This window comes from Miniopterus natalensis, chromosome 6 (genome assembly GCF_054644295.1).
Source record: "Miniopterus natalensis isolate mMinNat1 chromosome 6, mMinNat1.hap1, whole genome shotgun sequence".
NCBI lineage: Eukaryota > Metazoa > Chordata > Mammalia > Chiroptera > Miniopteridae > Miniopterus > Miniopterus natalensis.
In genome coordinates, this window is record NC_142086.1 from 64,362,236 (window position 1) to 64,389,503 (window position 27,268).

The window sequence follows — 27,268 nt, forward strand, 5'->3', positions numbered from 1 at the left end:
ATATAGATATGTGTGTGTGTGTGCGTGTGCGTGTGTATAAATTAGTATTTTAATTCTCCAGAAATGACACATGGGAGTCCACCAGAAATTTTAAGAATTCGTTCCCTGCAGTGACTGAGATGTCTATAAGGTTGCAATAAACATGGAATCACATAATATATAGAGCAAAAGGGGTGGTCAATGGTGATCTACAAAACTGGAGAAGACTTCTTTATAAATCCCACTAACCAGCAGGATCACTTTCTTCATCCACTAAACCAAATGGAGAGCCTACTATGTACCAGCTACATACAGAGACGGTGAATGAAAATCAAAGTTTTCAACATCTCTGCCAAAAATATCAATCTGAAAAGTTCAAAGACAATTTCATGTAATATGCCAATGATAATAAGAGCAACCTGAAAGCTCGGAGGCTTAAATTTTATAATCTTCCTCTCAGCATATGGAGTAGAAAAATGTGAACCAGCATTGGCTAACGACTTTTTGCAAGTATTTTTTTCCAGATTTCAAAGACATGAGAGCTATCTCTGAAGGCACACTTTCCACTATCTTATCCTTTCAAGTAAAATATTTTAAAAATGAACAATCTGAAATTTTGTCCGGTAGCAGACTGTTTCTTACAAAGGTGAGCTGTAAGGAATTTTACAGATGAGTAAAAAGTAGCTAACCACTGACTGCAAAATTAAACTGAAGACAGATTACAAATATAAAATAGGCAAAAATGGGTTTCTCCCTTCTGATGAACAAACTCTTCCTTGAACATAAATGAACAGATTCAGAATAAGAGAGCTGGCAGTCATTAAAGATCATCCGACCCTGATTTACCCCAGCTCACCTCTTAGAGAAGCTACTTTGTTTGTTTGCCTTCAAAGCATCCTGTAATCATTACAAAATTAATGGTATCTGAGTGTCCGGAGCCAATTCCAAATGGAACCCTTGTGTCCTACCCTGAAATCGGGGAGGAGATGGGCAATCTTATCAGGCACCATCTGCAAAGAATTCAGAGCCTGGTAAGAAAATGAGAACAGAAACCTTAGAGCAGATTCCTCAGCACAGGAATGCATACGGAGGATTCTTTGTCCTTAGTCTTTAGGAATGGAAGAGAAAGAGAAGTGAATGCTGACAGAATTACCTGTCCCAAAGGGTTTAACAGGCTCTAGTGGAAATTCCAAGACAAGTACCACCATCAAAGGAAACTGCTGGGAGGAATGGAGTAGGAGGAGAAGGCACCAAGAACTGCAAGATTCTGAAGAGGAAGGAAGACATACAAGGAAAAGCAGGACTTTCGGAAGACATTGGTGGGGGGCGGGTAGGAATCTGAGAAGTGGCAAAAAACAGACTGCAAGAAAAGGCCAAGAATGCTATGTAATTTTAAGGAACTATGGAACACTTGGAGAAAAATGGGGAAATATAAAAAAATCAAGACTTGCTTTGAAAGTATTTATAAGTTATAAAGGGAACAAAATATACAAGGAAGGAATAGCACTGCATCATTCAAAAGAGAAATCTAAAACATGATTCTGCAGCAGTAGCTCATAGCAATTCCACTTCTTTCAAAGGAGTCACTGATAGTGACTGTTTTAAAGACGAACACTATTTTCTGACTCCACCTAAATTGACTTAATGCTTCATTCATTCTCCTAGCATTTTGACCTCTAGTAGTTATTCACTTAAGATTATATTTTCACTCAGTGATACAAGAGCTTCAGGAAATAATGAATAAAAGTTGAAATGAGAGAAGGATGAATGGAATGAACAGTCAGGCAGAGTTAGAAAAGTACTTAGAACACTATATATAAAATCAGTTCTGCTGGAATTGCAAAATGCCAATCACAATGCTTAAAAGAATCATCAAATAGTGATAAACAGAAAAATTCCACTTTGAGGAAGGGGAAAAGTAGCAGATGACTGGGGTACTAGAGACAAGTAACGGGCACGGGAGTGGAGGTAGGATGGGGAGAAGGAGACAACTTGCCAACCTCAGAAAAGAAACAGAATAAATTTATAAACAACCTGGAAGGAAGGTGGGGGAGGGAGCAAGCAGGGATTGGCGCTTCATGGCAATGCCATCCTTTACTGCATGCGTAAGAAAAGGTTAAGGTTCAGGAAGTATAACTACACAAACTTAACCTCAGTACCAGCATGATCATCTCATGCAACCACTTTTCTCAGTATCCCTAAACATTCTGGTAAGTAAAATAAATTATGATTTTTGGTAAGTGTCCCCTAGTAACCTGGTTCATGCATCATGCGTAAGTTTGTGGAACCAAATGGTTAATGCTGGAAAAAAAGATCTGAGGCTTCTTTGGTTCCTTGCTTCAATTTAGTGAAGATTGTGTAACTTGTACAAACATAACCATTTCCTGCCCACTGAACAAAGCAATTAATGGACTAGGCAGTTTCTGAGATGATTTAAGGGAAGAAATCAACCTGACCATGTCTCACTGCCGTTCATTTTAAAGAAACAGACAGGAAAATATAGATTATCATTATTTTGTTAAATAGCAGACATTCCTCCTTTATATAACTTTCCTCCCACAAACACTGTAAATGACACACTGTGAAAAGAATTTGCTTCAAAATGGCTCTAAGAAAGTATATCTAAAAATCCGTACCTTCAATTAATTACTACAATTACTAATTGTAGGCTCTGCCATTTTGGAAGGAAAAAATAAAAACTGATAAAATTTTGAGTTAAGAAGTATCCAACATTATTATAAAATAAGTATCAAAGAGAAAAAGAAGGAGATAAAGAAAAAGGAAGAAAAGCAACCTTGGCTCCCAGTGACTTCCCAGGGATGGTTCCAAAACCTCACAAGGTCCAGGGACAGTACCCTTGCTTCCTGTCCAAGGAATCCAGCCTTTATTGCTTAAGCTAGTTTGAGTAGGTTTCTGTTATTACAAGACAAACAGTTCTTGACTTTTACTGAACAACAAAAATCTTTTTCAATCTTCACATGTTTTCAGGCATCTCAGTTATTTTAAATCAAAAATTTCATACACTTCAAAGAATTAGAATTAGAACATAGCTTTAAAATGAAAATCAAACAAGTTTTCTCCTGGGTCAAATACATGGATCTCAATGTCAAAACATTATGTCTTGCTCCATCATTATGTCATTTATTAATTAAGTCAATGACTTTATTAAGTAAAAAACTTACTGAACACATGGTTTGCCAGACACTGTATAAAAAGAGAACGGGGAAGACATGGTCCCTGTGCTCAAGGAATTTCTATATTAATGAAGGAGACAAAGAGCAATTAGAAGTCCTCCTGCTCCTTTCCTTGCTGCATCTTTACAGTTAGACTCAACACACACTACTTCTGATTAAGCTTAGGCTCCCTAAGCATCAGGTAATGGTTCACGTAGCCCATTGATTCCCACGATCTTCTGCTTCTAAAGGGGAAGTAAAAAATGTGGAGTAGGCCACTAGGGTTTTCTCTCACCAGAGTGAGTAATCAGCCTCATGACTGGGGGGACACAGAGAAAAGCCTGAGTGTGAGCCCAACTCATAAATGTGCCTTATCCTCTGCCTGTCCTTCACCACCACAATTTTCTTCTGAAGGCCATCTATAGCTGTGATCGCACCACTACCACCACCTACCCCAAAGCAATGGAACTGAATGACATCTAAAAGAAGAATCTATCGTTTCAAATTAAAATCCACCATCTTTCATTACTTGTACTTATTTAGAGGTTCACTACAAGATTGAGTCCCGAAAATCCTGAGAGAGAACATTAGAGTACCAATTGGTTCAATATGAGGGTTCACTGTTCGCTATAAGAGTCTTCTCTTCATCATGGTAGCACTTTCTGCAAAAAACGTATTTATAAGCATCAGTTAGTTAAGGCTCAAGACCTTTCACAGTTAATAGAAACTGAATACTTGGCTAAATCTTCACATTCTTGTAAATCCAATATGTATACCTAAAACTGAAAGATTTAGGTCAAAAGATGCCCAATTGGTTTGAAACATTTCAAAATGAAGGCTCTCACTAACCAAATCGTTCAAAAGACCAGCCCTAGGAGTAAAGTGAAACAGGCCCTCTATTTGTCTAAAAGAGTCAATTCAGTGTACTATAGATAAACATCCTTGTACGCAATCATCCGGTCAGCATCCTGGAAAAAATATTATTATGCTAAAGGTTAAGCAAGTTTATATAGGCTATCAGGTATAATGTTGTCAATGATTACTTTTCCATGGCAAAGCCTGAATTGCCTTACTAACAGAAAAATAAATAATAACGCCTAATTTGTATCTTTACCCTGATTTCTTGCCAAATTTAAATACACCAAATATATTTCAAGTAAATAGGAAAGACCATCTATAGATAACAGATTTCAGCTAGGTTAATAATCCATACAACCTTTTCAAACCTAAACTTCTAATCAAGAAAATAATTTTTTCAAATCAAAACGTCTGACTCCTAAACACTCTGAATATGACATGAAATTTTCAAAGCCCTTTAACTCTGTTTTTATATGTAAGTTTTAAATTCCCCACACCATAGGGTGCAAATAGTGTCAGGAACCCTGAGGAGAACTAATCTCAAAAGTGTCAAAAAAAAACACTGAGATGCTTACTATGGAAAGGCTACTAAAAAGTCCCATTTCTTTTAAAAAGGAAAGATAAATTTGAATTTTAAAAGTGTTCCCCCAGATGTGTACTCTGCCATGTGTACTTTACAAAACACACATATATTCATATTATAGTTACTGCAACAGTCAAGAATCTCATGCTTTGCTTTTTCTTGTAAGTACTTAAGTAACAAATAAATGAGGAAAATAAAGATGTACCACGTTCATACCGAGGACAACCAGAAGCAAAATGTCAGACGCTAAATGGTGACCATTAGAGGTAAACTGCTAAAGGTTTTAGGAATTAAGACAAAGAGAAAAGACAGTGTTCATAAAAACTCCCTTAGTTTAATGTTCTTGCCTATGAAGCTGTGAGAAACTCGTTTCCAATATATCATTTCAAGAAGCAAAAAACTCTGTGTCTAGTCAATGCAAAATGAATACAATAACCTGAAGTTATGGTGCTAACACCATATGGTTCTGTTTGATATGAACTAAAGGTCCGTTAAAATAGGATGATTTCCTCTTTTACCTCCTCTGGACACAAAGACTGAAACATCTGCTTCTTCTAGCTCTGGCTACCTTCTATGATCTCAGCAAGTCCCTTCAACGATACTGAGTGTCTTAGAAGAATGAATTATATGCCAACTGAAAATCTGTAATAGAATATCCCAATAAATCAAATATCAAAATAGCAATAAAAATCTTTTGCCTATTAGAAAAAGTAAAGATACAGGAGGGATACCAACTTCCTTAAAAACAATCATTTTTAAAAAGATCTCATTCTTAAACAAAGGACACAAAAGTAGTGGAATCCAAGTGAGCTGTGAGATTAGGAAATGTAACTCTGAAAAGCAATGATTATGATAAACAAGCTCACATATATTCTCCATAACATTAACTAATAATTTTTTCCTCTTGTTATTGAAACCACAAAGTAATTGATTGGCCTAATGAATAAGCAGATTTTTTTCATCATGAATGTTGCCTTTGATAAGCAAATTTATCTTCTGAGATAAAACTGTGACAAACATTCCTTCCAGCAAGTTTCCAGCGCCGATGGGCCATGTGAGAAACTGGGCAGCTTGCAAACATGTGGTAAAAAGTCCAGAACTGAGCTAGTTCTGACAATAGTCAGACGGGTTTTCTACACACCCAATTTGCATATAAGTCCATTCATGATTTCAGTGTGGATAAGGGCCAAATAGCCCTATAATTGCGATTAAGAACATCAAGTTTTTTTAAATGACACTTTTTATCCCAGGCCAAGAACCAACCTCTGTGCAGCACTGTATGATTTTTTTTTCCTCCCTGCAAGTTAGAAAATTAAATTTTCTTCATTTCCAGCCAGGGGCCACGCAAACAAACTTAATGGGTGTAGACAGCATTTCCTGCCTACTGCAAGAAAATAATAGGATTGTCATTATTAACATGGCCCAAGGCATGCACTGAGGTGGGGCACTGAAGAAATTGACCTTTAATTTTCATCAGTAAGCCTGCACTGACTGCCTGCTTTTTGTTTTGTTTTTTTAAAAAGGTGAATGTTATTTTTTCCCCCCTCCAACATTAAGGTCTAACACTGGCTCATTCACTCTCATGGAGCAAGACAGGCTCCAATTCCTATTATCCTTTCCATTCAACTGTGTTTATGTCTGGAACAACCCTGCCAGTAAACAACCAGCTAAAATTCAGTTTTATTTTTCTTCTCTTACTCTTTTGGAGCTGGGCTTCTAATTTACAAGAAGCTGGTGAGATTTGGGCACTGCCAAAGCAAACTATACTAGTCATTGACACCTCTGCAGAACATTCCATGTCATTCAAAAGAAATGAGCATCCGAACAATAAGCAGCAAAAGTGGCTAAGATTTCTAGAAATACTGCAAGGTCTTAATCCAAAGTGCACTGTTCCCCAGCAGTGTCATCTTTACGCCATTATAGAGATGAAGAACTCCGTCTGTGGTGGTGACCCAGAGATGAAAGGCAGGTCTTGGGAGCCCCATGGTTTCGCCCACTAATGTCAAGGCCTGATCTCTTAAAAAGTTAGAACAACATCCACAAAAGAGGGAGAGGGGATGGGAGGGAGTGACTCTCCTTTATTACAACTTTCCTTTGATCCTAGACTTAGGAGAGGAAGCAGAGTTGTCATATATCTACTTAAAAAGGGACAACCTCTCTTTGAGGGGGCAGGGAAGAAGAAAAATATTGGTAGAAGCACTTACATTCAGAAATGCTTTCTGTTTCCTAAAAGTGCTTCTTACATATATTCTTTCCTTTTATGCCCACACTACCTTACATTACTAAGGTAAACAGCTGAATCAAGACTTTAGCAATGAGCTGCAAAGCTGTCACTTGAACCAAGGACACTCAGGGAGTCAGTGGCAAGGCCAAGACGAAACTGATGGCTAGTATTCATATACACTTTTAAAGTGACCGGGAAATAGTTTTAAATAGCTATTATCCCATTAAGAAGTATGTCCAACAACTAAATCTGTCTATAGTCGGTGAATAAAATAATAACAGCTTGTTCAAAGCACTTGCCTAGCCAAATAGTCCCAACAACAATTCCTTTCAACAGACAAAGCCACTAAGACTAAGAAACTTAACCAAAGTCAGAGTTAGAAATCTGCCTAGTGGGGTCTCAAATTCAGATCTCAGGTTCCAGAACCCATGGGCTTAATCATACCATTATAAATGATGATTAAGGATTTACCTTCTTTCAAAAAACATTAATTCCAAGTTAAGTGAGTAGTTTCCCATACCCTCCAAATGTGAAAACTGTATGTGATAAGCTGCTACTATACAGACAAGAACTAAAGAATTCCCAATAAGACTGGTTTCTCTAAAAAGATGTTTCCTTTTAATCCAACAATTAAACTTTCTAGAAAATCATTCTATGCTTTTTCAGGAAAAATGTTATGCAAGTTATTTCTTGGCTAAAATTAAAAGTTATTGAAGATATACAAACAGTGATCTGTATTTAAGCGTTTTTTTAACACTAAAAAAAGGGGGGGAGGTTGGCTCTTCATTAATCTGCCAAGCAGAACATCTGACAGTAGAATACAATTGTCCCTCTACTGAACTCACCAATGACTCAGTGGAAACTAGAATTTGGAAAACTTATCATCCCACATGAAACAAAATAGGAACAAACCCACTCACCTTCATGGGTGCTGCACTCTTCCCAGGCCCTGCCCCAGTCTCCTCTACCCACTCTTACAATTCCTCCCTCACAAAAGCAAGGAAGGAAAACTTGCAAAACTCAAAATTTAATAGCAAACAGTTGGGAACCAAAATTACCCTAAACAAATTGAAGCTAGGTAATTTGGTGAAGAAATTTATTTGAATCCTCAATTCTTTCTTTTTAGCCAGCTGCTATGCCCTGATAGGTTTGAACAAACTCCTGAGAACACTGAAATGATTTAAGAGAATCAGAAAGTGAAACATAAATAGGAAGTAACATTGTTTCCACGTTTAAATTTAATATAACCAGCAAATGGAAAAAATCTAAAAAGCTACGTTTTAAAATTATTCAGATTGTCAGGGGTATCATTAAGATCCAGTTAAAGCTACAGCACAGTAACCACATAGCAGAATTAAAATATGTCAAAATCAAATAAACCAAGAAATAACTAGGTTTCTTCATTAATAAATAAATTTTAAGGTCAAGTTATCTACTGTTAATTAAAGCCATCCTGAAACACCAATCAGAAAGAATATATGCACCCCTATGTTCATAGCAGTGTTATTTACAATAGTCAAGATCTGAAAACAGTCCAAACACCCATCAGCAGATGAGTGGATAAAAAAGCTGTGGTACATTTACACAATGAAATACTACTTAGGTATAAAAAAGAAGGAAACCTTACCCTTTGCAACAGCTTAGGTGCACCTGGAGATTATTATGCTAAGTGAAATAAGCCAGTCAGAGAAAGACAAATACCATATGATCTCATTTATATGTGGAATCTAATGAACAAAATAAACTGACAAAACAGGACCAGAGACATGGATACATGGAACAGACTGACAGAGGAGAGAGGTGTGAGGGGGACTAGAAGAGATTAAAGAGCATATATACATATATGCATAGCCCATGGACACAGAAAACAATGTGGTGAAGGTTGGGAGGTGGGGCTGGAGGCAGGGGATTGGTGGAGGGGGCGAAGGGGGGGAAGTGGGGGACATCTGTAATAGTGTCACCAACTTTTTTTAAAAAGTGTTATCCACTCCTTTTCTCTCCTCCAGTAATTCTTTTTTTTAAAAAAAAAGACAGCATTTTTAAAATTGGACTTCCTTCCTAAGAGGCTCAAAGCTACTGATTTTATAATTTCCTGTAACATAAATGTACACAAATGGGCAAGTTTTATTGTCCCTTATCCAAAATTATAAGTAAATCTCCACTTTTAGGCGATAGTGGTAAAATTGTATCAAAGGTTACATAGAAGAGGATCCAATCAATTTAAAATATAAGCAAATAAAATGCCAAATCCTAAAATTAAAACATTCTTTTGTTTACAGATGCTTAAAACTGTTTCCTTTACATCTTAGGGTATAAAAGAGATTTTTTAAAATTAAGTACTCCTGAACATTAGCTCAGTCCTATGATAATCTACATGTTGAGGATCACCACCAAGAAGCCCTGAAAGTAAGACAAAGCAAAGGTCTCTGGGACATGGTCATCCTAGCGCTGAGGAGCCCTTTTCTGGAGTGTCGCCGTCCTTGGGTAGTTTTAGCATTTATAGCCTCCCCCCTGAACAGAAGTTTCGAGAAACAAGAGGAGGTGGTTCTAACAGTCCTCACCATTCTATGGAAACACAATCCCCAGAGAAACACAGAGCTCTGTCTGGGCCATGAGAAGCATTTCTATGAAGTAGCAAAAACCAGTTTTTAGGTAATAGAGCCTCGGGGCTGCATCTCTGTTAGTCTCTTCATCCACACGACCCACACAAACACAAGTAAAGAAAGCAAGTCAGGTCCCACTTCAGAGCCTTGTCCTTAACTCACCTCCAGTGAACTCACTTTCTAAAGATGGAGTAGAGAGCTACATGATTTCTAACAAAGGAAGCATTTAGGGTTGCCAGCTCCCCAGGTTTAGCCTGGGCCATCTGGGAAAGCACAGGGCTCCTCTGAATCCTGAGGTCACCTTTTATTAACCACATGGGCTGCTCTTTGAGCTCACAAAGATGAGGCAGTTCTGGTCAGTTCATCCCTGGGGCTGCCTTTGGTGCAAACCAAACACCACAAACTGTTAACCTTAAAAGAAGAGAAAGTGTTAGTATTAGCAATAGGAGGAGTTGCTTGTCCAGGTGCAAATTATATGTACAGGATCTTTATATAAATTAACTTAAATGAAAGGCATTGAGGAGAGGGATACAAGATGGACAAAACTGTACTGCCACTGAATGAAAAGGATTATTTTTCATAGAGGCTTTCAAATGTCTGAAAAAGGTAAAACACTACTACCAGTTCTTAACCAGCTGCTCTAGATTTTTCCCATTCACTATACAGTTTCTTATATATTACTTTCTATGCAGTATACTTTCATTCTCCAGGTTTCTCCCATTCCAAGGTTAAGTTGCTATTACAGAAAACAATCTAGGAAAACCTCCCTCCAGGGAGATGTCCAGAATATTATTATTACAAAAATAAAGTTTAGGTTTCTAGGCAATAGACAGGTTGAACACATAGAAGGCACTCAACTAACACTTAGCATTCAGCTACATGGGAACACAAACAAGTTCCCATGTCTGGAGATACAAACAAGATTTTTAATGTAAACTACTGAGAAGCAGTGTGATACAGCTGAAAAAAGTTCTGCAGTCAGTCTAGGAAATCTTTTGAAACTTTTTGAGCTTTTTGAGCACGTCTTCTAATCTTAGTTCACTCAACAAACATTTATAAGGCATTTGACAGGTACCAGCTTCTGCTGAGAATACTGGAAACACACACAGGAAAACACAGAAAAAGAGAATAATATCTACCTTCCAGAGTTACTTTAATGAACGTGTGTGTGTGTGTGTGTGTGTGTGTGTGTGTGTGTGTGAGAGAAAGTGCCTGGCAATTGCTGGTCACTACTACCTTTTACATCTGACTTGTGGTCTGAGTGCGTGGAACTTTAGTACACAAATGACAAGTGTCTTCCTTTCTATATAAAACTGCCAAGAGCTAGTTATCATTTTACCCCAAAGGTGATTATAAAATCTTCAGAGCCCTTCAATTCTGCTCTAGTTCCTAACTGGAGTCCTCCAGTCTTCTAAGTACTCCTTCTACCTCACTTCCTTCCAGCCATTGGGTCAAAAAAGTTAAAAGGACAGGTTACCGAACGGGCCGATTTCCCAAATTTGTCTGATCATCTCATTCACCTTAAACACTGGATAAAAATTTCCTGACTCTCTCCAGACATAATGAATAGGAGTCCTCTGAACACCTCCCCCCCACACACAAACACATACACATATACACCCCTATAACGCTCCAAGAGATGCTTCTCTTCTCAGGCATGCTCTGACTCCACCTCAAATAGCTGAGGCCATTCTCCTCAGGTTTCCATGACATGCTCTTTGACCCTTCTCCAAGGCTTAGTTTAGCTCTAAAGACTCTGGCCACTGGTCTAACAGAATCAGCTCTCTCAGCTGGACACCCAACATCTCAGCAAGGCGCCTTCTGTTTGTTTGTTTTTTTCCCCCTGTCCCTTAATGTCTCCCTTCTAGAATTTCCCTACAAAAGGATCATTTGAAATTACCACAAATCTCTGAAAAGTTACCTTTTCAAAAAATAATTTTCTTAATTTATAATTCCCAACTGACTCCAATAGACAAGGAAAATATACAAAAGAAAGGGTCACATTCTTACAGGATAGAAATAAAAGCTATTTGTTCAAATTTTCAAAATCAATTAGCAATCTGATATAGACATTAAAAAAGCCCATGTATTCTCTGCAGGACTTTCTTTAAAGGAGCAATAAATGAAAGGCTAGGTTTGCATTGAAGGTGACTCATGCTTTTGTTTTAATTTAATATTTATTACATCCCTACCATGAAAGGGGGGAAAAAAAACCTCAGAGAAACTATGGAAACACAAAAAAGATCTACAACAGGGCCCATGCTTCAAAGTGATCAACTTCAGCAGAAGTTCCTGAGGAGAGGTACTAAGTTTAAATGGCACATTGAATGTAGGAGCTCATCCATCTATTCATTCATCCACCCAATGAACATTTACTAAGCATTCACCATGAAAGACCCTAAGTTAAACCCATAATCATCCCTGCACTCAAGTAAGGTGTCAAAGAGACAACCAGACAACACTGAAAAGATAAGTGTTCTGAAAAGTATACATAAAGTACAAGAATTTAAAGAAAAAGATAAATTACCTAAAATGATAGCTCTAGAACATAAAGACGATATGCAAAATAGAATGTGACACTTCTTTTGAGGAGGCCAAAAATCAATGAAGACTGCTCTGTCAACATGTTATAACTCTACTAGATATAGAGAGACCATGACTCTCAGTAACTTTTGATATCAGTTGCCAATGATCCTACCTCTAGAGTAATTAGTAGACCACAAAAATGGCCCACTATGGTGTGAAAAGCATTTACATATACAGCAAAGAAAACACACCCACGTGGAGAGCACAGCAGGCATACACACTAGCATCATACCTGTGCAGCTTCATACTGTTTTCCAGGAATGCAGGAATTAACAAGCTATTATAGGTGGCAAATACTGTATAGTACATGGTATGTAATTTTCCCCACAACTGGTTATTTGTATGTAAACTTAAATCTTTCCACTTGAAATTGTATCTATTTTCAGTATTCCTAACATGCACTTTACAACTGATGTTTAAGCTTTATATTCAAGTACTTAATAATCCTGCCCCATCTTTTTATAAGTGATCTACCCAAACTCAACATCAATATCTCAAAACCAAAAAAATAAAAAACAAAAACACATTCAGAAAGCAGTACTATGAAATTATTAGATGCTAGAGAGAAGTTCAGATGAAGAAAACAGAATACTGCATGCTTCCTTTCACTCTACCCCCTTCCAATTTGTTTTTAGGAAGAAGAATATTACTACCTAATGCATTTCCAACATGAGTGCTAGCTGAGATGACTTAGACTACTGCTCTAAGTGGATATTAAAGTTTTTCCTAAAGTACTGAAGATGGCAAAATTGAATGTTTAAAGGTTAGAAAATATAACAGGTCTAATTGTACTTCCTACTCCCTGGTTTTTAAATAACTCGGTGAAATTCAGGATAAACTATCTTTATCTGTATGTGCCTACATGGTCTGGATAAAACTACCTGGCTCATCTAAATATTAAAATGTCTCTTATTCCCCTCCAGAGATCTACTTCTTTTAGTCTCCTCTTAAATTCAAATCAGTAAAATAAGGAAACTAGGATATTCAAAGTGGCCTAGGGGAAATCACCTTTCACACCGCAGTGGGAGGGGGAGGAAAAACCCAAAGCTACGCAGACACCGCACAGAGTAGACCACAGGGGTGCAAACAGAGGCAAACAGGTCCTGTGGTGTAAATCTCCTTCGAGGATTTTTTTCCCCCATTTTTTTTACTGTGGTAAAACATACATAACAAAACATTTACCATTTTAACGATTTTTAAGTGTGCAATTCAGCAGCATTAAGTACATTCACAATGTTGTGTAACCATCACCACTATTCATTTCCAAAACTCTTTCATCATCCCACACAGACACTCTGTACCCATTAGACAATTCCTGTTCCCCTTACCCCTGGAAATCTCTAATCTACTTTCTGTTTTTATGAATTTACCTATTCCAGGTACCTCATGTAAGTGGAAACATTACACTCTTTATCCTTTAGTGCCTGGCTCATTTCACTTAGATAATATTTTCAAGGATCATCCACGTTGTGGTATGTGTCAGCATTTTATTCCTTTTATAGTTGAGTAATATTCCATCATATGCATATACCACATTTTGTTATCCATTCATCTGTGAATGAACAAGGGTTGTTTCCACCTCTTGGATAGTGTAAATAATGCTGCTATAAACACTGGTGTACAAGTATTTGAGTACCTGCTTTCAATTATTTTGGGTATATACCTAGGAATGGAATTGCTAGGTAATTCTATGTTTAACTTTTTGAGGAACAGTAAAACTGTTTTTCATAGCAGCTGTACCTTTTTACATTCCCAACACCAACATACTAGGGTTCCAATTCAATGCTTTTAAGTATTTTCTGATTCACTAATTCAGAACATTTATTTTCATTACTCTAAATAGGAGTTATTTTTCCTAAGAAAAACCACAACAGAAATAACAGAAACAGCAATATCTAAGGGCTTTCAGCATTTTATTCTTTTTTTTTTTTTTAACTTATCTTTTTTGTTGAAAGTATTACAGATGTGCCCCTTTTCTCCTCCCACTGATCCCCCTCTACACTGTACCCCACCCACCCAGGTCTTCACCACACTATTGTCTGTGTCCAAGGGTTCAGTATTTTTTTTTTTTTTTTTAATATATCTTTATTGATTTCAGAGAGAGGAAAGGAGAGGGAGAGACAGAGATAGAAACATCAATGATGAGAGTCACTGATGGGCTAGCCTGCAACCCGGGCATGTGCCCTGACCAGGAATCGAACCCCGATCGCCCGGATCCTAGATTGACGCTCAACCACTGAGCCAAGCCCAGCCGGGCAGTATTTTATTCTTAAACAATGTAAACAATAGAAGATATAGAACTTGTTGAAAAAAATACTTTAAAATATAAGAGAAAAAGGAGCATAATGTCCTAAAAATATATTAAGTATCCTATACATATAATTTGCACTGTAAAACCTGGTCAATCTAACCCCTAAACAGTCACATGCTGGAAAAGTTCATGTCTGAGTAAATGAATGTAAATATCCTGAGATATTTTAAAAGAAATTTACTCTTCTGTCAGTTCACACAATACCTGGAACTAACCTGCCCAGGAAGGTCTTCCTTTAGTAAAAGTGGAGGAGGAAAAGGGTAATGAACTTATCTAAATATACTATTCACAGGATTTTCCACAACTTGGCCCAAACCCTGCAGGAGATAGATGTTCTGAAATCTTTAACACCTGCTCTCACCAGTCTGCCATCAAGTGCTTCCAGGTGACAAAAGAAAGTAACAAACTGCAAAAAAATGTCAACAGAACACCTCCAAAACAATCCATAGACATAGATGAAGTCTGTTGGTGGGAATGGGGTGGGATGGAAAAGGTGGTATTTGCTTGTTGTTGTAATGTATTTTGCATACAAAAATATAGAACTTTTGCTGGTAAACTGTAGCTAGTTCACCTGATGACACTGAGTAAATCAACATTTACTTTGTGGTGGTCAAAGGACTTCCAAGGGGCCTGCATCTCTATAAAAAGCCCAGCAGAGCTAGCTTCAACCCATACTGCAGTTTTATATGGCTTTTAAGTCAACTGATGTTTCCAAGGTGCTTAAAAGTGGTTTGTTCTCCTAATTAGGTAAGTATTCCCCCTTATGATCTATTTAAACTTCTGTTACAGTAAAACCTTTTCATATAGAATAGGAAGCCAAACTTTATGCTAGACTTGCCTGGATAATTGCAAATCCCTAATTAGTTATATCCAGAACAATGGAGTTATTTTTAATAGAGACCCCTCTTTCACCAGCTGTGATCTGAAAATCTTCGTGCCTTAAGAATAAATTAAATCATGTTATTTCCTGGGATTTTAGAATCTTCAATTATCTCTCAAACATACTGCAGTTATTCATCTATAAAGACAATTTTCTGGACAATTATTTCAATAGAGAGCTTTTTTTAATTTTATAATACTAACTACAAGTTAGTTTTTATCAACTTAGTTTAAATTTTCCTGATTGGTTGCCTTTATAAACATCTTTATCTCCCAGAGTCAAAACAGGAATGAACTGCTAATAAAAATTTATTCTTTAACATAGCCTGTAGGTGCTTCAATTTGAACATTTCTCAAATTTCAGCAAGAAGCAAAGAATTAGAGTTGCCACCATCCTGCCCTAAGATTGGTGGTAGACAGTTCTCTACACAACATTCCAAAAACATGAGCAAAATACCCCTGTAAGTAAACAAAAATGCCTTGCATTTGCCAAAAAAAAAAAAAAAAAAAGTCAGAACAGAGTAGAATATTCCATTAACAAAGAACCTAGTCTAGAACTTAATAAATGCCCTCTGAGTCAATAAACAAGTGAATAAAGTAAAATTACATTTTAAACTGAAATATAATCATTTAATACAAGGGAAATTTTAAACACTGATACTTACAGAATCTCAAATAATGCTAACTTTGGCTCAATACCATATGACTAAAATCTTCTCCCTCCAGTTATTTAAAAACTAAGCAGCAGTTGTAATATTATAGAAACAAAACATATTAGGAGCCAAGCCTAAACTGACAAGTGAGTATTGCCAAGGGCATCTCATCACCTAACGGCACCAAAATTACAATCCCAGAGTTACAGAATGCTAAACCTGCATACCTGAACTAGGGGCAAAAAAGAGAAAAAAGACTCAAGACAGATCCAATTTTATTATTTATTTTTATTTTTTCCAATTTTAAATTGAGAAGCATCCCTACTTTCAATGGCTAATCACAATCTAACCTGATTTGTTATACCTGGTGGTTTAAAAACCTTTCAACCAGGTCCCCACCCCCACCCGAAATACCTTTAGTCACCAAAGGCTGATCCTTAACCCTAAACCTGCACTCTAAACAGCTCCCATCTGGATAAGCTTATAACTAGGGACTGATCTCTCATTGGCTGTACCTTGCAAAGAGCTCAGGTACCAACCATCAAATCACCCCTCCCACATGAGCCTGTATTTGGCTTCTACAGAAGCCTGCCTTGGTCTATCATCCAATGACAATGATTCAAGCATTCTCTGCCTTTTTAAAATACATAATACCATACTGTATAGTTTAAGGTAATATATACATATATATGCTTATGACTATGTTCCTATATTCAAAGGCATTCCGAGTAAACTAAAAAATAAAACTTCTCCTCAACCACCTAAGTACATTCCCAGTAGCTGCAAGGATGAGAATTAAGGTTTACCTGATAAGAATGTCTTACCACAAAAATTCTCATTTAATGGATTAACCTCATTAATACGAAGAAAGGCGACTGTAATTTCTAAAGTGGAAAGAGGTAGGCTGCAAAGATTCCCTACACTGAAATGATTCTTTTCCCACATTCCCAGCTATAATTATTGAAAGCTCAAATAACAGGCTAATATACAAGGACTAAATCCTATGCCTCTATCATTCAATATTGGCATTTCCTCTAAGACACTGTACTTTTTCCCCTTCACTTCAAAAATAGCCCTGAGTCAATCAGACTGTCCTGTCCACTTCAGCGATGCCAGCCAGCTACAGGCTACATCCAAGGAAAAAATTCCCAAAACGATGAAGCTAGGACAATTTATGTACAACTTTTGAAAGGTCACAAATCAACTATTCCATTAGGAGTGGGGAGAAAATGAGACACAGCAATCTAACTTGAAACTTTATTTACTCATCACAAAGAAAAAACATAAATGAGTTTTCAAACTGTCCAAACACAATTTGGAGGTCTCTGAAAACACAAAGTAATACTGGGAACAGCTCAGTTTTAAACTTTGGAATGTAATGAACTATGGAGTTTGTATAAGGCTTTACCAAACACTTCTCAATGCACCAGCTCATTAATCCCTTATGACAACCGTTTGAAAAATTGTATGCAAGATGTTTTCTCCTGACATTAAAATGGGGAAACCTAGACTAAGATAGGTTTAGAAGTTTATCAAGGACACACAGCTAAAAAATAAAGGCTTTGACAGACTAGACAGTCTGATTTCCAACTGATGCTCCAATGTGACCCTCACTAGAGGTATAAGATTTCTAATCTGTACCCATCATTTCAACATCTTTATCTTTTAAGATTTACTCTCTCTCATTTGTATTAAACACCTTAATGTCCTACAATAGGAACAATACATCAGGAGTTAAACCAAGTTTCCTATAATCTCACACACTCAGGGGAATATTATAATCCTATTTAGAACATGTTTCTCTCATCCTTGTTCCTCGAAAATAACTATGCTTCCTATGGTCAGCCATGGCAGCAATGGGTATGAACAGGCTGTTTCAGCTATATGAACAGTCTCATTGACTAATGCTTTCCTTACCTATAACTGAATTTATAAATTTCAAAGAGCTGGAGGCCACGCAATTCACATAACACTAAAATACAGAACATTTGAAATTGATTTACTAGTGTAGGTCCTCAGGATCATAATGCTCTAGGGTCAGACTTATGAAATGCAATTATCCCTGGACACTACAATAACTATGGAAGGTACAGCAGATTCAAATACATTTATACTGAACCTGGAAGTTAACTCTTAAAAAATCCTAATAAAAAAGATTAATCACTTGTGTTTTCCTGAAAGTAGTATGCAAAAAAAAAAGAGAGGGTATTGGTTATTAGACATTTATAGATGGAATCTAGATGAATGAATGTTTATTTTAACAGTGGTTGGAATTTTCACTATTTCTCACAAAATTAGAAAGTTGTTGAAATTCCTCTTACCAAATGAATTCTGAAATGCGTCAGATTTAAATTAAATCCTCTAAACAGAAAACTGTTTGAGCACTTGCCATCAAAACAATCTTTCTTACTGTTTATTTTCATCTTAAGCATATTCTTCCCAATCCATAGACTAATCTAGTGTTTTATATTTGAATTTTAGTCCTTGATAGGAAAGTAATGATTTTAATCTTTCAGATTAATTGTGCATCTACATAACAAAAATTGAATGACGGTTTGGTTATATTATTTACCTGACATTTATGAAGTCATTTGAAAAGAATCACCCAATGAACAGGTAAACATGGGTATTAGGGGGTCATTTTTTTTTCAATTCCCAATTAGTGGTTTTTCATATCGCTTCCTATTTATACTCCTTTATTACACTAAAGTAAACCAACAAGATGAGTGCCTTTTCAGCAATTCCTAGAAACAATTATTTCAAGCAAACAAAGGAAAAGTCATTTAAAGTTTTTGCCCATCAGTTTTTACTATGAAAAGCAAGCATTTACCAAAAAAATCAAATAATGTGCTTATTTGATCAACTCAAAGTGTGAAAGCAAAATTGAGCTATAGGTGATTCAGCACTGAAATTCCATTTAAGAGCTGAAACTAAGCATCTCTTGCTGGTGTGGAAAAAAGAAAACTGAACTAGGAGATCTAAAAAGCAATGGGACCCAGTTAATTGTGAATAGACCTGGAGTCAAAAAGTTCTACACTGGGATCTCCAATATGGTAACCACTAGCCACAAGTAGCAGTTTAAAATAATTAAAAGTAAATAATTTAAAATGCAGTTCTTCAGTCCCCACTAGCCACATTTCAAACCCACAACAGCTTCATGTGCCTGGTGGCTGCCATATTGGATAGCACAAATATAAAACCATTTCCATCAATGAAGAAAATTCTATTATGCCATTGGTAGCTGTGTGACCTTATGCAGGTTACTTCATTTCTATGATCCTCAATGCTCTTCTCTGTAAAATGTCCACAACATCATCTATACTGAAAGACTATTAGAAGTTTAATAAGATAACATTTGAAGCACAACACACAGTGCTTAGTACACATTAGGTATCCAAGAAAAAGTAGCTGTTATTATAATCCTCTATTGGACTTTAATCTATGATGGGAACCCTGAACAAGTCACTTCCCCCTCCCTGGGCCTCATTTTCCTAAAACTGAAAACTATGGGAAAAGTCTTCTGGTTAAGTTCTAAGGATGCTATCAAATTCCACCACGTTAAATGAAGTGTTAAGCAAAAGGGGCATAAACTCCTACTGAGTAAACTACTACCTAGGTTCCTGGAGCTTCCTAACTGATCCTAAGCATTCTTCCCAAAACCCCAGAAGACTGGCTCTGCAATATAGCCATGCTCTGATGTGAGCTATTTATAAAGCCTGTCTTAAAAGGTTACCGGAATATCTTTCTGAAATTGTATATACTGTAATTAGAAGCTACAACCCCCTATTCCATGATGATATCTTGCAGTTTTAACATCTCTTTTAAATGAACACTATCTTTACAGATGAATTTTTTCTCTTAAAAGCATTTAAGCCAGAACACTTTTTCAAAGCACATGCAAGTTTAAGTACAAGTTTTAATGACTTTTTTTTAACCAGCTAAGCCTCATTCATAGCCACCTTGTGGGTGACCCTCTAGTGTCTAAACAAAGTGAGAACTGTAACAGCCTCATGGGTGAAGTCCCCTTGCAGGGACAGAAACATGCCCAAAGATTTACCCTTACTAACAGCTGCTCCCAGGGAGCCAGGAAATTCACTGAATACCAGGTCCACAGAGCCAGCTTCCAAAGAGGAGGAAACCAAGGACCCCACGCAAGGCACAAAACCAGGGTCACAGGCCGCTGTGGCTGGGGAACTCTTCCCCTGGCGCTGACCAGGCCTCCAAGTCACAAACTTTAAGGCTGGAGTAGAAGAGCAACTCAGGCAGCAGAGATCAGAACACAGCGGTGTATTTTTGCCCAAGGCCTGAGGCCTCAAAAATAAGTGTTATTCCAGAGCAGATTCCTTTTCTTCCGGGTCTGTCTGCTCCCTGACTCTTTGCCCATAACCACCGTGCCTCCCCTTTCCCAATGCCCCACCTCTCTCCATACTTTAAAATTAAAAATTAAAAAAAAAAAAAAAAAAGTGGCTTATTCCCTCTCCCCTTGCTTTCCCTAGCAGGGCCTGGAAACTGGAGAAAATTCGAATCAAATTAGCTGCACATTAAAAAATAAACAGACAAGCAATCAGGGGGTGCCGACCCAACAAAAGGCGTCTCCCAGTCCAAAAACAAGATTGCGCCTGGGTGGAAGAAGGGGAGGGAGAACAGAAACCAACAAGGATGGAGAGATAAACGTGTGGATTTAGGGCCCGGGGGCCGGCCCGTCCTGGCCAAATTCCAAGTTTTGTTTCAAGAAAATACTAGGCTGAAGAGAAAAGAAAAAGTAACTTTTAAGGAAGTCCGCAAGCAGCACTGGCTTGGATAAAATGCCACTGGCTGCTTCCCTCCGTCAGGGATGGCAGGGCAGGCGATTCCAAAAGCTCCGACTCCAACCGAGCACTCCTGGGAGCCTCCCCGCCGGCGGCGCCGCCAGGCGGCCCCGCTCCATCTCCCCGGACGCGGGGTGCGGGTGCTCCGGCTCCCACGGGGCGCCGGGACCTGACCTTTGTTAAAGTTCGTGGACGCAGCCCGAGGCCCCAATTTCCGCCCCGAGTGACAGGCCCTTCACACGCCGACCGGCCCCCACCCCGCCGCGGGCACCAGACGGTCCGCGCGGCCCCTCCCGGCCGCCTCGGGGTGCGGATTCCTCCCGCCCGCCCCACCCCCGACCGGGGCGCCCCTCGGGGTGACTGACTGACCGGAGCTCCACTGGCCCACACACCGGGTCGCCCGCTGCTTTCCGCCGCGCCCCGCTTCCCAGCGCGAGCTCCCAGCCGCCTGGCTCGCCGAGTCCCGCCGCGGCCGCCGGTTACCGCCCCCAGCCCGGGGGAGTCCGGGGGGGCAGGACAGGAGGGAGGACGTGGCGCGCTCGGAGGTGGCCAGCGGCGAGGCGGGGAGTGTCCCGGAGAGGCCGGGGGCGGGGGGCCGGCGAGGGCTCGGGACCCTCCCCGCGAGCATCCGCGGGTCCCAGGTCCCGGGCCCCCCCGCCCCGCACCGAGAGGCGGGCCCCAACTTTCAGCCCAGTTCGCACGCCCGCCCCCCTCCCTCCACCATATGGAAATCTACAGCCTCAGAAAGTGACACGTCGAAGATTCCTCGGCCTCTCCGCCGCCCTCCCCCTCCCGGGCCGCGTTCCTGCCGCGGAGATTCCGGGAGGGGGAGCGGATTCCTCGGACAAAATCTGCTGGGAAGGCCGGGGAGGGCGAGGGGGGAGGGAGAGCGGGGAGCCACTGCCCAGATTCCTTTTTTCATCAAGAAGAATCTACCCGTTTCTTTCCCTCCTCCAAGCCCTGGCAAGCTCAGGGGACGGGCGGGGGACCGGAGCCCTGCGAGACGCGGCCCCAAAGCGGAGGCCGACCCTCTCCCGGGCCCCGAGTTCCCGGGGTCCCCAGGCGAGCGCGGGGCGCCCCAGCGCCGAGGCGCCAAGTTTTCCCCAGGAAGCCCGGCGCGCCCGGAGCGCCCCGGGACAGAAATGCACTTTGGCGGACTCGGCGTCCGGCCGGGGCTTTCCAGCGCCGGGACCGGCGGCCGCGGCGCGGGGTCCGGGTCCCCTCCGCGCTCCCGCTTCTGCACGCCTTACCTTCCCTCGGGCTGAAAAGCGGGCTCGGGGCGCGCCGCACACCGGGTCGCCCACGCCTCCCCAGCCGGCAGCCCGAGGCTCCCTGCCGCCCCCGCCGCCGCTCCCGCCGCCGCCGCCGCCGCCGCCGCTCTTCTCCGCCTCCTCCGCCTCCGCCTCCTGCTCCGGCCGCCGCCGCCGCTCAAATAGCTACCAGGAGGGTTTGATGGGGGATTCCGCCATGTCAATGATGTCGGGACCACATGGGGCTTGGGGGCCCGCCCCGACCGTAAACTACCGAGTATAACCGCCGCCACAGTCTCAGAGCCACTGGAGCTGCAGGAGCCTCCTCTGACCCCTAGGCCTGCGTATCTGTACAAAAACTCACCGGGGTTCAGCCAGACTGAAGAAGTCTGAGGCTTAGGGGAACCAGCAGCCCCTTAAAGGCGAGGGCTGCAAATTCTGCAAAAGGTCGCCCAATACCAATATAAATGTAGGGTCTGCTGAGCAATAATTAGAGCTAAGACTCTATGACTTTTTCATTTACGCATGTTAACTTTTTTTAAATCCCGGCAACAATCTTGTGAGCTATTTTTGTCACTCCCTTCTCTGTTTCCCGCAGCACTTTGTTCACAGGCTAACATAGCGTGAATCGGTTTTATTATATCAGTTAAAGTGTCTATTTCCCTTCAGTAACCAATGTGCACTCACAAGGGCAGAGACTGTTCCTTACTCGTACCTGTATTTCTGTATCTGTCAAACATAACACAATGCAGAGGCCACAACAGGACTCATTAGAAAACTATTGAGTTTATACTAATTAAATCAAAAGTAATGTATACTATTGTAGAATCTTAGAATGCTTAACCAGTTGCATTGCAATTCACCCCTCAAATTTTCCAGGAGACAAGAGAGAAGTCCCAAAGAGGCCCCTTTGCTCCTTACCTCCCCAGGTATTCTGACTCATTGCATTCAACCTCAACTATTAGGCTTCAAAGCAGTACTCAGTAGTGACCGGAGGCAATGTATTACTTTCATTGACCTAAAAAAATAATAACCATTTATCAGATAAAATTATTGTACATAGTACTGTATTAAAGCCCAAAGAACATAAAAGAATATTGAGAAATAGTTCTCCTTGTGGAATTTGCGATTCCTTTTTTGGAGATGTAGGGGATAATGGTGAATCCAGGTAATGATATTCTCCCTCCTCAATGGCTTCTTTTCTGAAATGTACCCAAAGGGGCTCTTAAAGCCATCTTTCTAAGACATGGTGCCAAAAAGCAGTGGTTCCCCAACTCCTGAGCCACGCCCCCCAGCTGAACTGGCATGACTTCCCAGCACACCTCTGTCCCTTTGTACATGGTTTCAGTTAGTCAGGAGCATATTTCTTCCTCTACCCTGTTTTAAGGTCATTTACTCATCTTTGAGCTCCAACTAAAATTATTCCTTTCCTCCTCACAGTCTCATAGCTCTTCCCCCACAATTTCATCATTCTTTTTAGTTCTCATATGCTCTGAAGTTACTGTTTCTCTCTTCCATTTGACTGGATCTTGTACATTTTTGTATCCTAGCATCAGTCTAGCATTGTGCTTTGAACATAGTACCCTGATATAAATGTTTGTTGAATAAATTAAATCTAAAGTATGTGGAAGTATCTGAATGACAAGATAAAAGGGGAAAACTTCAAAGAATGGCAGGCAAAGGAGGTAAAACTAGGCAGGAGAAATTCAGAAGACAAAATTATGTCTGCCTATTTTTCCCCTAGACTGAATTTGTTCTAATTAAGAAGAATCAATGTATATAACATGCTGTAAATTTTTTAATTTTAAATGTTCATATATATGATCTCAGTGTTTCATTTGTCTTCTTATCCTAACACCTAACACCAGCTTTGGCACAGAATAGAAACCCAATACAGATGCTTGCAAAATGAGAGGAAGTATGGTGTAATAGAAAGAGCATGGAAATTATAATCAGACAAAAGCCAGTGATGTTGGGCAAGTATTGAAGTTTTCTGAGCCTGGGTGTTCTTATTTATTAAATGCCCAAATGGCCTTTATACTAAGGTTATTGTGAGGATTAAAAACCTCCAGCACCTGAGTCTCAACAAATAAATATTGGTTCCTTCTTAAGTGAATGAATGTTTTTTCCTGAAGGGTAGTATTAGGACAGATAATACAATGAGAAAACACGGGATGGGGTGGGGGGAGGGGTTAAAGGGGGGAAGTGTTACCGAGGCATCAAGTGATTGAAATAGGTTTCAAGGTTGATTATTCTAGCAGCCAGATGTAGAACAAAGCATGTCAGAGTGACATGCTCTCTGAACCTCCTTGGGAGAAGATTAAGACAGACCAGAGTGATGGTTCTGGAAATGGGAAGAGGGGCATCAACCCAAGGCAATGAGTATTATTACTAGTATTGACACCCCAAGTCACCTGCCACCCTAGGTCCCAAATTATGGAACCATAGTCCTAACATATACTTTGCTCCAAAAGCAGTTTAGGATTTGCTCAAATACTCAAATTAACATCCAAATGAAGATGCCTGAAAGTTAATGCCTATAACAAAATATACAGACATTAAACCCTTTCATCACCCACGCAGTGTAGGCTGAGTTGTATTAAAAAAAAAAAAAGATTTGAAGTCATACTTCTGGATCTCAAACTTACACTACAATAAGAACAAAATGCAACTTTAATAGATTGGAAATCATGAGTTTTGAAACTAGCATTGAAAAGGTCTCAAACCATTAAACCTCTGAATACTTATATAAGTCTAAAATGTTTTAAATTTAAACGTTTCTCAGAGATCACTGTGACTTGTGCTATGTAATATGTAGAAGACCCAGTTAGGTTCTCAGTGTCAATATCCTTCCTCTGCCTCTAGCTGGAGTTGCTGGATTCTCACAGGCAGGCTCAGTCTTGCCTCTAATCTTGAAACCCAATCTTGACCTTAGATAGAGGGCATTAACTCTTTGCATCTACTTTTTGTTCCAAAGTCCTGAGCCAGATCTGATACGGCCTTCAAAATGAACATTGACAAAAATCCAATTAATCCTGTTTTGAAGAGTGTTCAGAACTTCCTGAGTACTAACTAGAGTAAAGGACAGCCACCTCCATCAATAATACAATCTAAGAGCAACATTGCAACTTCAGTTAAGCACATTTCTTCAGAACAATTTAACCAGTCAAAGCCGTAGTTTCACCTTGTTTTCTGTTGTTCAAAGCAAGACAAGGGCACATTGCAGCTCAATATATACATTTTTAAGTCATTTTAAACAAGAATATCTGTCCCACATTTATCAGAACTACTCAGGTAGAAGGTGAATGACTGCCAGGGCTCATAAAATCATGGGGTTGATAGGGAACTAAAGGTTTTCAGCCTGTTCTCCCTCCCAAAGCAGCATCTTTGTTACCATGTCTATGACAGCTAAACACCCAGCCTCAGCCTGAACACCACCAGGAAAAGGCAAAAATTCATCTTGCCAAGGCAACCTAGTCTCAAAACCACCAGATCTAAACCAAGTCTTCTGAAATCCGCCTCCTGACCTGGTAACCCCACTGGTCCTGTTTCTGCCCTCTGGAGGCAAATAGAGGAACAACGGTGTGGTAACAATGACTATTTAGAAAGTCAGACCCAACCCACTCCCTTATGGTTGTGTGGGTTCAGAGCAAGTCACTGTGATGGAGAGGTTTATTAATTTCTAAATAACTTTGCCTCAAATTTGCCTCCAATTGGAGAAAAATTACTACTGGCAGTCTGTGGCCTTGTCTTGTTTCATGCTTTTATCAGTGACTTGGATGGCAATATGGAAAGCATGCCTGTCATACGTATCAATGTCACAAAGCTGGGAAAGGTTGTTTGATGATACACTCAATGTCCAGAAAGTTCTAAGTAAGCAGAAATGTGAGAATGAAACTTATAAATAAAATTTAATAAAATTAAATATTCAAGCAGTTAATAGTAAAGTCGGTTAAGATAAAATCAAGTGCATTCCTAATGTACGCCCATCGTAAAAACTTTTCATGAAAGATGCATGAATTAATAGGATGAGGAGCCTGTTGAAAAATCAGCACAATATTACACTTTAATGAGACAAGCCTTTTTGTCCGTATTGGAGCAGGAAAGGGTACTACTGTGTGGTTGTATTCTGATCATGCCTGAAATATTATTGAACAAGCAGGCCCCAAAGGTAGTGGAAGAAAATGATGTAGATCTGGAAGCCTTGTAGGTAAATGTAGAGTTCAACATGTTAGAGACTTTTCCCAGGAAAAGAGAGACTTTTTCCAGAAAAAGAGTACCTTTAGGGAGCGTATGACAGGTCTGGTCAATTCATTGGAAGGGGTCATGTGAGCATCACTAGCCAGGGGGTTAAATTCTGATCACATTAACATTTCTCTGACTCTGACAGCACCATTATTGTAGGACTTCTCATTCCCCTGGTACTCTTCCCAGTTCTTTCTATAGTTTATGAGCAATTTTTTTCAGCTTACTTCAGTAACTTGTTAACCCAGGCAGAGCAGCTAAAATGGCACCTTCCTCTGTGCTGAGCCTCCTGCTGCTGGTAGAACCCTAGAGAGCCCACCCCTGCCACCTCAGAAGGCCAGCACCACCTCGGACAGACTCTGTTCTATTGATCACCAAATAGAGGGTCCTTGGCTCCCAATATCTCATGGTCTTTAAATCATACACTCTGTTTCCATGGGTTTGGCTTTTTTAGAGTCCACATATAAGTGATAACATACAATATTTGTCTTTCTCTATCTGATTTATTTCACTTACCATAACACAATGCCCTTAAGGTCTGTCCACATTGTCGAAAATGGCAGAATTTCTTTCTTTTCCATGGCTGAATAATATTGCATTGTGTGTGTCACACATTTCTGTATCCATTCACCTGTAAACAGCCATTTAGATTGTTTCCATATTGTGGCTACTGTGAATGAAAGTGCAACTATCTCTTTGAGATCCTCATCTTGTTTCTTTTGGATATATACTCAAAAGTGGGATTGCTGGATCATAGGGCAGTATTACTTTTAATTTTTTGAGGAGCCTCAGTACTCTTTTCCATAGTAACTATACCAATTTACATTCCCCAAGGGTTATCTTTTCTCTGTATGCTCAATAGCACTCATCTCTTTTTTTGGATAATTGCCATTCTAACAGGTGTGAGGTGATATTTCATAATAGTTTTGTTTTGTTTTTGTGTGTGGGGGTTTTTTGTTGTTTTTTTTTAAGAGAAGGAGGAAGGGAGAGAGAGAAAGAGAGAAACATTGACGTGAGAGAGATACATCAATTGGTTTCCTCTCACACACACCCTGACCGAGACCAAGCCCACAACCTAGGTACCTGCACTGACTGGGAATCGAACCTGTACCTTCC

The 27,268-nt window shown here is 39.7% G+C and overlaps 1 protein-coding gene across 4 annotated transcripts in view; it reads right to left on the reverse strand.

Moving 5' to 3' along the window:
* Window positions 1-21,995, reverse strand: part of FNDC3B (fibronectin type III domain containing 3B) — a 294,875-nt gene extending 272,880 nt beyond the window's left edge. For 3 of the 4 annotated variants that reach the window (XM_087818325.1, XM_087818324.1, XM_087818322.1), the window contains exon 1: window positions 21,908-21,995. The gene's annotated coding sequence lies outside the window, so the exon portion shown is untranslated. Of the gene's footprint in view, window positions 1-21,026; window positions 21,074-21,907 lie in introns of those variants that run through there. The other variant, XM_087818323.1, reaches the window with a different exon arrangement.
* Window positions 21,996-27,268: the final 5,273 nt, after the last annotated feature.